The sequence below is a fragment of the Magnolia sinica genome, chromosome 8 (genome assembly GCF_029962835.1).
Source record: "Magnolia sinica isolate HGM2019 chromosome 8, MsV1, whole genome shotgun sequence".
NCBI classification, from domain to species: domain Eukaryota; kingdom Viridiplantae; phylum Streptophyta; class Magnoliopsida; order Magnoliales; family Magnoliaceae; genus Magnolia; species Magnolia sinica.
In genome coordinates, this window is record NC_080580.1 from 72,574,435 (window position 1) to 72,584,787 (window position 10,353).

The 10,353-nt window shown below is 42.8% G+C and overlaps 1 non-coding gene across 1 annotated transcript; it reads right to left on the minus strand.

Moving 5' to 3' along the window:
* Positions 1-647: 647 nt before the first annotated feature.
* Positions 648-754, minus strand: LOC131254565 (small nucleolar RNA R71). Its single transcript, XR_009175684.1, has one exon. It is a non-coding gene; the product is annotated as a small nucleolar RNA R71 (small nucleolar RNA).
* Between the last annotated feature and the right edge of the window lie 9,599 nt (positions 755-10,353).

Here is a 10,353-nt window from a genome sequence, read left to right on the forward strand (position 1 = left end):
TAATTCTAGATTTCTATTCCTTTCCTTATTTTAGGTTTAGGTTAAAATCTGAGATTGAGGGCTGCGAGTGTTTCATGCCTAAGTGGGTCTGTGACAACACTCGACGTCTCTTGATTGAAGAAGGATTGGTTGAGGGGTTAACTATCTATCGCAGGACTAGACAATACTCGAGATCCTCAGAGTTAATTGAAGTTATGGTTGCAAATCAACTGGCCAATCAACAAGAAGGACAAACTCAACCTAGGGTTGAGGAAGTCCAGGATGAGAATAAGGTGCATCAAGCGCCCCCGCCTCGTACTTTACGAGATTATTTACAACCAGTGAGGGTGAGCACGCCCTGATGCATGATTTTTCTAAAGAATATGGGACACATGGATATCAAGCCAGGGGTGATCCAACTCCTTTCAAAATTCCGTGGACTTGAATCTAAAAGTCCATATTTGCACTTGAAAGAGTTTAATGAGATCATACCTACTTTATATTTTCCAAACGTATCTAATGACATAGTCAGGATGAAACTCTTTCACTTTTCTTTGAAAGAGAAAGCTAAGACGTGGTTGCATTCACTACGTCCTAGATCTATTGGCACATGGAATGACATGATAAGGGAGTTCATAAAGAAATTTTTTCCACATCATAAAACGAACACCCTTAGAAAGTCAATCATGAACTTCGCCCAAAAGGAGGATGAAACATTCTTCCAATGTTGGGAGTGGTTCAAGGATCTTGTCAGTTCATGCCCACAACACGGTTTTGAAATGTGGCGCATTACACACTTTTTCTATGATGGTCTGACATCTTCCATGCGCCAATTGGTTGAGACAATGTGCAATGGGGAATTCATGAATAAAAATGTCGATGATGTGTGGGACTACTTGGATAGACTTGCTGAAAACGCACAATCATGGGACACTTACCCAAAATCAAGCACCACTTCTAGGCCCACTCAATCAAAGGAGAGGGGTGGATTATACCTTCTGAAAGAGGATGATGATATCAATGCTAAAGTGTCTAATCTCATAAGGAAATTCGAGGCCATGGAATTAAAGAAGGATAAGGTTAAGGAAACTATTTGCAATATTTGTGCTTGCAACGTTCACACAACTGAAAATTGTCTAATAATACTTGCCTTTCGAGAGGTGCTGAATGAGGAATCTAATATCATGAATAATTACCAAAGACCTTTCAATGGACCTACCTCCAATACATATAATCCTAGTTGGAGAAATCATCCAAACTTCAGTTGGAGGAAGGGACAAACTGCTACTCCTCAAGGTTTCTTTAATTAAATTCCAAATCAAGTGAAACCTCAAGAAGAACTAGCTCAAAGCTCCACACAAACTCAAGATATTACTCAAGCAAAATGAGAACTTATGAAATATATGCAAAAGATGGATTCACATGCTACAGTTATAGAAAGGATGATTCACCTCTTCCCAATCCTAAACCGCAATACGAGATAAGTGATCCAAGCTCTTCAAATCAGATGGAGCAAGTTAAATCTATCACCACTCTTATGAGTGGGAAGACCATTGACAGAACTATTCTGGTTGGCGCTGAAAAGCCTAAGGACCTGAAAGAGGATAAGGATGATAGACCTAGCACTGCTCCACAAGAATTAGAACCTGAACCTTAAGGGAAGTCGATTGCTCCATTTCCCTAACAGTTGGTTGCACCAAAACCTCTCTCTAATTCTCAGGACATTCTAGAGGTGTTGAAACAAGTGAAGTCAATATTCCTCTATTGGATGCAGTTAAACAAATACTTTCATATGCCAAATTTCTAAAAGACTTATGTACAACCAAAAGACGACGAAATATTCAAAAAAAAAATCTTCTTAACTAAGAAAGTGAGTGTCATCCTAAAGCAAGATATGCCATAGAAATTCAAAGATCCCGTAGCCCAACCATAACCACAAAATTTGACAACCAAAGGAGCAGGAAACCATAGCACTTACAGAGCGTAAATCTGATTCCCTACTCTTATAGACATATAAACAGTTAGGTTTGAGTGAATTAAAACCCGCCCAAAAAACATTACAACTTGCTGATCGCTCAATTCGTGTACCGAGAGAGATAATTGAGGATGTGTTGGTCCAGGTTGATAGATTCTACTACCCTGTAGATTTTATCGTCCTAGATATGGAACCCATCAACAACATGAGCACGCAGATTCCAGTCATTCTTGGTCGCTCATTCCTTGCCACGTCAAACGCAATCATTAATTGCAGGAATTGAGTCATGAGTATGTCTTTTGGGAATATAACATTATAGTTGAATATCTTTTTCAGTACTGGTAGATGGTTAAAGAATGATGACGATTTTTACGACATTAACATGATTGACTCTTTCGTGGAAGATAGAACACCTTTGACCTTATCCTCTGATCATCTAGAGATGTGCTTGGCCCACTCCCATGATTTTGATGATGAAATGATTAGGGAGATGGGTGTCATGCTTGATACTGTGCCGGTACTTGAAGTTAACCGGTGGAGGCCACAATTTGAAGAGTTGCCCCAAACTGACGAATTGTCTCTACTGTCTAACCTCAAGGCACAGAAGCTTGACTAAAAACCTTTGTCCTCTGATTTGAAATATGTCTATTTAGGTCAAGATGAGACATATTCGGTGGTGATCTCTTCCCACCTTGAGCAAGAACAGGAGAGTATGCTCATATCTACTCTTATTGAGCATAAAGGAGCCCTTTGATGGACGATTGCAGACCTCAAGGGAATTGACCCCTCAATTTGTACTCACCGCATTTATCTTGAGGATAATACGAAGACTGCTTGGCAATCACAACATAGACAAAATCCAAACATGAAGGAAGTGGTTAAGGCCGAAGTTGTTAAACTATTGGATGTGGGTATCATATACCCTATATCCGATAGTCAATGAGTGAGTTCAACTCAGGTGGTTCCTAAGAAGTCTGGAATCACCATCGTAGCTAATGTCAATAATGAACTAGAGTTACTACTGGTTAGAGAATGTGCATTGACTATATGAAGTTGAATATCGTCACAAGGAAGGACTACTTTCCTTTACCCTTCATTGATTAGATCTTGGAAAGGCTATTCGGTCATTTATATTATTGTTTCCTTGACAGATATTCGGGCTATAACTAAATAGAGATAGCCCTTGAAGATTAGGAAAAGACTACGTTTACATGTCCCTACGGCACCTTTGCTTACCGAAGGATGCCATTCGGACTATATAATGCCCCTACCACTTTTCAAATGATGCATGATGAGTATTTTTCTAATATAGTGGGGCAATATCTAGAGGTCTTCGTGGATGACTTCTCTGTCTTCTTAGCGATTGCTTAAAGAATCTTATATGTATACTGAAAGATGTGAAGAAAACAATTTGGTACTCAATTGGGAGAAGTGTCATTTCATGGTTTGTCAGGGGAATTGTCCTTTGACATATCATTTCGTCCAATGGAATCGAGGTAGATAAGGGAAAAATTGATCTTATCTCTAACCTACCTCCCCCAAGAATATATGAGACATGCGATCCTTCTTAGGACTTATTCACTACCCTAAGTATAGGGTTGCCATGTAGTAATAATCTCGGTAAGACGGGAGGCTGTGCTGGTTAATTATGACAGCGAAAACATAATCACTTTGACTAATGTAAGGCCCGTATCCTAGACCATACCGTTACATAGGCTTCCGTGGTCCTCCTGGTCGAATTTCGGCAACCCGCGACCTATAATCAGCATTTGCGTGTGATCCTAAGTCACATCCCAAAGATCTGAGTCGGCTCGACTCGAAACTTGTATCCTCGCGATCGCGCCGTCGTCGCGGTTCCAACGTCGTGTCTCGCTCGCCAATGCAATACCCAGGCTAGGAGTTATGGGCCTGCGTACACTCTAAAGAAATGTCATGCATTGCATATCCCAAGAGAATCTCTACCCTAAACATTACATCAATCAATCACCTCAAGTCAAGTACACATCCCATCACTCCCCTTACAACACTCATACCTCTTATATTCCCAAAGTCAACTCTCTCTCTCTCTCCACCCATCCCTTCCTTACACCCATCATCCCCCTCTCCCATACATCACTCCATCCCATCCCATTCTCCACCAAATCCCAAGCCTCTATGAGAGAAAAATTCTAAGGAGAGAAGAATCTAAGACAGGACCCATCATCCTACCACCAAATCTTCCCATCCAACTATCAAAACTTCATCATCAACCCTTAAAGAGCTAGCTTAGGAGCCAAGGAGTCCAAGGAGCTAAAGAAGAAGGCAATCGGTGGGTGATCTTCAGATTTTCACTATTAATTTCTATTTATGGGCCAACTTGTGGTGGGACCCACTTGATGTATGCATTGTATTTAGTATAGGGAGGGCCCATAGTGGCGGGGTCCCTCCCCTTCACACCGTCTCTCTCTCTCTCTCTCTCTCTCTCATCTCTCTCTCTCTCGTTCTCTTTTTTTATGGTGATATATATGTGTGTGGCCCACTTGATGTGATCAAAAATCCAGACCATCCAGTTTATGGAGTCCACCTTGCTGACCATTTTTGGCGGACTAAGAGGAAAATACAAATATCAGCTTTATCCCAAAGCTATGGTGGGCCACACGTGTGGACCCATGCGTGTTTTATCTGGACCATCCATACGGCCAGCAACATAGCTGCTGCTTGATATCAGCAAGCTCTATAGGCACTATGAGGTATGTTATATCCCACCATCACTTTAAATGTCCACCATCTAGGCCATTTGGATTCTTTAAAATAATAATAATAATAATAATAATAATAACAATAATAATAATAATCTATTGTATTATATATATAGGTATATGTGGTGGGCCCCATGTGGGACCCACCTACGTGTTTAGGGATTGGTTGGTGTATGTTTATAGCAGCTTTATAGTTGTTGTATTAACGTCACCAAGCAATGTGTGGGACCCACCGTTGATGTATATATCTTACATCCACACCGTCCACCTGCATTGACGGTGGGACCCACTGGCATGTGTGGTGTCCACACCATCCAGGTAGGATGGTGGGACTCCACCATGATGTATGTGTTCTATCAAGGCTGTCGGTCCGACGTAGGGCCCATCATGATGTATTATCCAGACCGTCCATCCTGACGGTGGACAGCGGACCCATGAGCGAATGGTCAGCCGTATTGACGTCTACAAGCTCGTGGGTCCCGTATGATGTATGTGATCCACCATCAGTGGACCACACCGCAAATAACAGTGGAGGATTAAACGCCTACCATTAAAACCCTTTTTAGAAGCACAAAAGTTCTAGATCAATTTGATATTTGTTTTTCCTATTAATTAAGGTCTTTGTGACCATATGAGCAGATTGGATGGAAAATAAACGTTATGGTGGGCCACACGTGTTTTTAATGGTGGAAAACATTATCTCCACCGCTATTTATGGTTATGGTTCAGATGATCTTCCAATATGATTCAATTTTTGTGTGAAATACTCTTAAATGATCTCTAAAAACATGGATGAATGGTGTAGATGGACCGGCTAGGTTGGCGGGCCCACTTGATGTACATAAGGCCTATTGGTGTGGCCTATGTGATGCGGCCCACTTAATGTACATGAGGCCCATTGGTGTGGCCTATGTGATGCGGCCCACTTGATGTACATGAGGCCCATTGATGTGGCCTATGTGATGCACCCACTTGATGTATACGAGGCCTATTGGTGCGGCCCATGTGATGCGGCCCACTTGATGGACATTGGCCCATATGATGAGGCCCAATGTAATGTATATTGGCCCATATGATGAGGCCTGATGTAATGTATATTGGCCGATATGATGAGGCCCGATATGTTGCATGAGAGGCCCATGGATGTGTCCCATTGTGATGTATTTGGGCCCATGGGTTGAGGCCCAATGTGATGTAAATAAGGACCATGAGTAAGGCCCAATGAGACATATGTGAGGCCCTTGTGTGGGGCCAAATGTGATGTATATGAGGTCCATTGCGATGTGTGATTCCACCATGATTTATGTAATGATGTTTATGGCGGGCCATACCTTGAGAGCAATGATGGTTTGACATCCACATTGTAAGAACAATGATGGTTAAATGTCCGCATTGTAACTCTCCCTAGAGCCCATTATTAGGCCCAAATCTATGTGTGTAGGCCGTCTAGGCCTATCTTTGTTATGAAGATGGTTCATTCCCATATAACATGCTTAGTATAACTCCATGATTCATGCCTATATGCATCATATGTATGCTTGATATGAGGAGTGACTGATTATAACATATGTCATTGAGCAGGTTGTTATGGGACTCCCTGATAGGTGGAGATTGTCTCACATGAGCGCACGGTATGCGTAGGATTGATGCATGACTCATGCATCTTGTATTGTGTATTATGATTACTGTACGCCCTAGCGACATCAGGGTCGTATCCTCCACAGGCATATCGTGGATGACAGGATTGAATATCGAAAATACTGTTATTAGCATTGGGGCACCATCGATGTCCCTGGGTAAAAATTCTTAAACCTGACGGCACCGGAAGACGCTCCAACGTCGAGACCGAGTGGATACATGAGCACACGACGGCCGAATACCAGGAAGCCACGTCTCCCACTGTGTCGTAGTCGGTTGGAAGGGGGTGTGGCCTTACCCGCCGGAGGGTAGGGGCAATTGCTAAGCTGAGTATGACCAGCTCGTAAATGGGTCCGCTATGGACGTGCCGGATAGGTATTGGTAGGCTATTAGCCGGGTAGTGAGATTTCTTACGCTCAATTGACCGCTTGCTTGGGAAAGGGGCGTGTCATTTAGAGTGTATTAAACCACGATGATTATCTGAGTGAGAACTATACCGATATTTGATGCTCTAATGCTTGCACACCGATGTGATACCCAAGCCAAGAGTTGTGGGCCCGCGTTCATTCGAAGAAACGCCGCGCGTTGCGAATCCCAAGAGAATCTCTACAGTCCATCACATCAATCAATCACCTCAAGTCAAGTACACATCCTATCACTCCCCTTACAGCACCCATACCCTACCCATCTCTCTCCCATTCCCAAAGTCAACTCTCTCTCTCTCCACCCATTTCTTTCTTACAACACCATCCCTCTCTCCCATACATCACTCCATCCCATCCCATTCTCCACCAAATCTCAAGCCTCCGTGAGAGAAAAATTCTAAGGAGAGAAAGCCTAGTGTGTGGCCCACTCCCTACCCCTAAATCCTCATCTCCAACCTTCAATCTTCATCATCCACCATCAAAGGAGCTATAATGGGACCCACTTGATGTATGTTGTAAAGCATGGAAGGGAGGGCCCATAGTTTTGAGGTCCCTCCATCACTCTCTCTCTCTCTCTCTCCTTGTTGATGGCCCACCACCATGATGTATGTTGTAAAGCATGGAAGGGAGGACCCATAGTGTTGAGGTCCCTCCATCACTCTCTCTCTCTCCCTGTTGATGGCCCACCACCATGATGTAAGTATTTTATCCACACCATACACTAAGTGGACCACACTGTTGTCCAACTGGCACCCACCTCACTGCCATGTCCAGGGCCTATCTTGCTATCTGTTTGGACTGGCCTGGACCAAGGGGAAAACACAAATATTAGCTTTATCCCAAAGCTATGGTGGGCCACACGTGTGGACCCACCTCATGCGTGTTTTTATCTAGACCATCTATACAAAGACATGGTTGTGCTTGATGTCGCAAGCTCTGTGGGCACCATTAGGTATGTTATATCCCATCGTCAGTCCAGACGTCCAACCATACTTTTTTAAATTCTTTAATATATATATATATATATATTAATATTAATATATTGTATTATATATATAGAGTGTATATATATATAGAGGGAGAGAGAGAAAGAGAGAGGTATATGTGGTGGGCCCCATGTGGGACTCACCTGCTGTATTTAGGGATTGGTTGGTGTATGTTTACAGCAGCTATATAGCTATTCCAGTCTGCTAGATGGTAGGACCCACCGTTGATGTATGTATCTTACATCCACACCATCCACCGTCCTGGATAGTGGGACCCACTGGCATGTGTGGTGTCCACACCGTCCACAGTGGACAGTGGGACTCCACCGTGATGTATATGTTCTATCAAGGTCGTCCACCCTAGGACGTAGGGCCCACCGCGATGTATTATCCAGATCGTCCATCTCGGACGGTGGACTAGCAGACCTATAAGTAGCAATGGTCGTATTGATGTCTGCAAGCTCGTGAATCACATATGATGTATGTGATCCACCTATCAAGTGGACCACATTGCAAATAATAGTGGAGGATTGAACGCCTACCATTGAAACCCTTTTTGGGAGCACGAAGTTCTAGATCAATATGATATTGTTTTTCCTCTTAATTCAGGTCTTTGTGATCGTATGAACAGATTAGATGGAAAATAAACGTTATAGTGGGCCCCGGCCTTTTAAAGGGTGGAAATCATTATCTCCACGCTATTTATGGTATGGTCCAGATGATCTTCCGATGTGATTTATTTTTTGTGGGAAATGCTCTTAAATTATCTCTAAAAATAAGATGAATGGTGTAGACGGACCGGCTAGGTTGGTGGACCAATTTGATGTATATGAGGCCCATTAGTGCGGCTCATGTGATGCGGCCCACTTGATATATAGGAGGCCCATTGGTGGGTGTCACACTCCAAACTCAAAAACTGGGGTCACAAAATTTTCGATCACCGAACTTGGTGCCGACCTTTGTAGTTCCCCATTCTCGACTCCCGACCCCCATGCAGATTTCGATCCTGGGATCCCACAAGGAGGATTTTTCAACGTATATTTAACTTGTAATAAGCATAAACACAAGTTTACCCAAATCACAAAGGTAACATCATCATCACATATCCACTAATATAAATAGTTGAATACAATCCGAAAGGGAAATACATATATCAAAAATCAAAGCTCCGGAAGACCGTTGCATGCTCCAAGCTCGATACTGCATCCTCGTGTCACCGCACGCATCTATCGTGCATAAGCTTATAGAAAGCTTAGAGGGTGGTGTAGTGTGTGCGATGTATGTGCCAAGCATATGATATCGAGTAAGCGAAAATATTAGCAATCCATAAATCGTACAATATCATAATAATGCGGAAACATGCCGGTAAGTCCATAAATACCATCAGTCTTATCTAGGCTATGTGATGCAAAAACATAATAAGTCTATATCATATATTGAGGAAGCAATGTAGATCACCTATACAATGCAGAGACATAGTAAGCCAAATATCATAAACTAAGGATACAATGCAATATACAAATCTTAATGAGTCCACAAATACCGTCAGATCATCTAAGCCATATAAATGCGAAACATAGCAACCCAAAATGCCATATGTCGCGGATGTAGTATGTGGTGAGAATGAAATAACCAAATTGAAGTGTGAAGTCGGGATGATAATACATAGTATCGCAGGCTACAAGGTCCATCACAAGGACTTCTATCCAAACTAATGCCATACTTAAATTTGGATAGATGGGCTCAATGTGGTGCTGATCTCAGGTTGGTTGCGCACCCCAACCAAAATCCCGGCCATTACAAAGGTACATATATCAATTAGTTACAAACTACCACTGAGTGGATAATGAATGAATGAATGAGTATAATGCAAAGTATGCAACTCTTACTCAATAAGTCCATAAATCAATACCGTGCATCTCTAGGATCATCACCGGGTCTATTACACTCACGCCAACTTATTGCCCTTATGCGAGCGCACAACTAGGTAAGTGGAAGAGACCTCACTATCCGCCGCCGATATCGGGCTCGGCTCGTCGATAATGAATCCATTCCTCAAGTTGGTCAAACTCAACATAGATAATGCCCCCTCACTCGGGTGGGTAAGGTCACACCCTCCCAACTGATCACGACACAATGGGAGACGTGGTCTCCTGAGTATACGGCCCTCTTGCGCTCATATATATATCCACTCGGTTTTAGACGTTGGTGTCTCCTAGCCATGGAGGTTTAGGAATTTTCACCCAAGGACATATATGGTGCCCATATGCTAGAACCAAACATTTTCGATGTCCCATCTGGCCATCCACGACATGCCTGTGGAGGCCATGGTCCTGATGTCGCTAGAGCATATGGTGGTCATATCCTAAAATGTAAGATGCATAAGTCATATCATCCAGTCATGCATCAAACTTACGCATACTGCGCACTCATGTGAGGCAACTCCATCTCTTAGAGAGTCCCATAAACAACCTGCCCTATGGCATATGCAATGATCAATCACATCTCATAACAAACATGTAGATGATGCGTATGGGCATGTATCATGATGCTATGTGGTCACATATTCATAATCGGTATTGACAACCGGCAGCGATAATCGACATCGATAA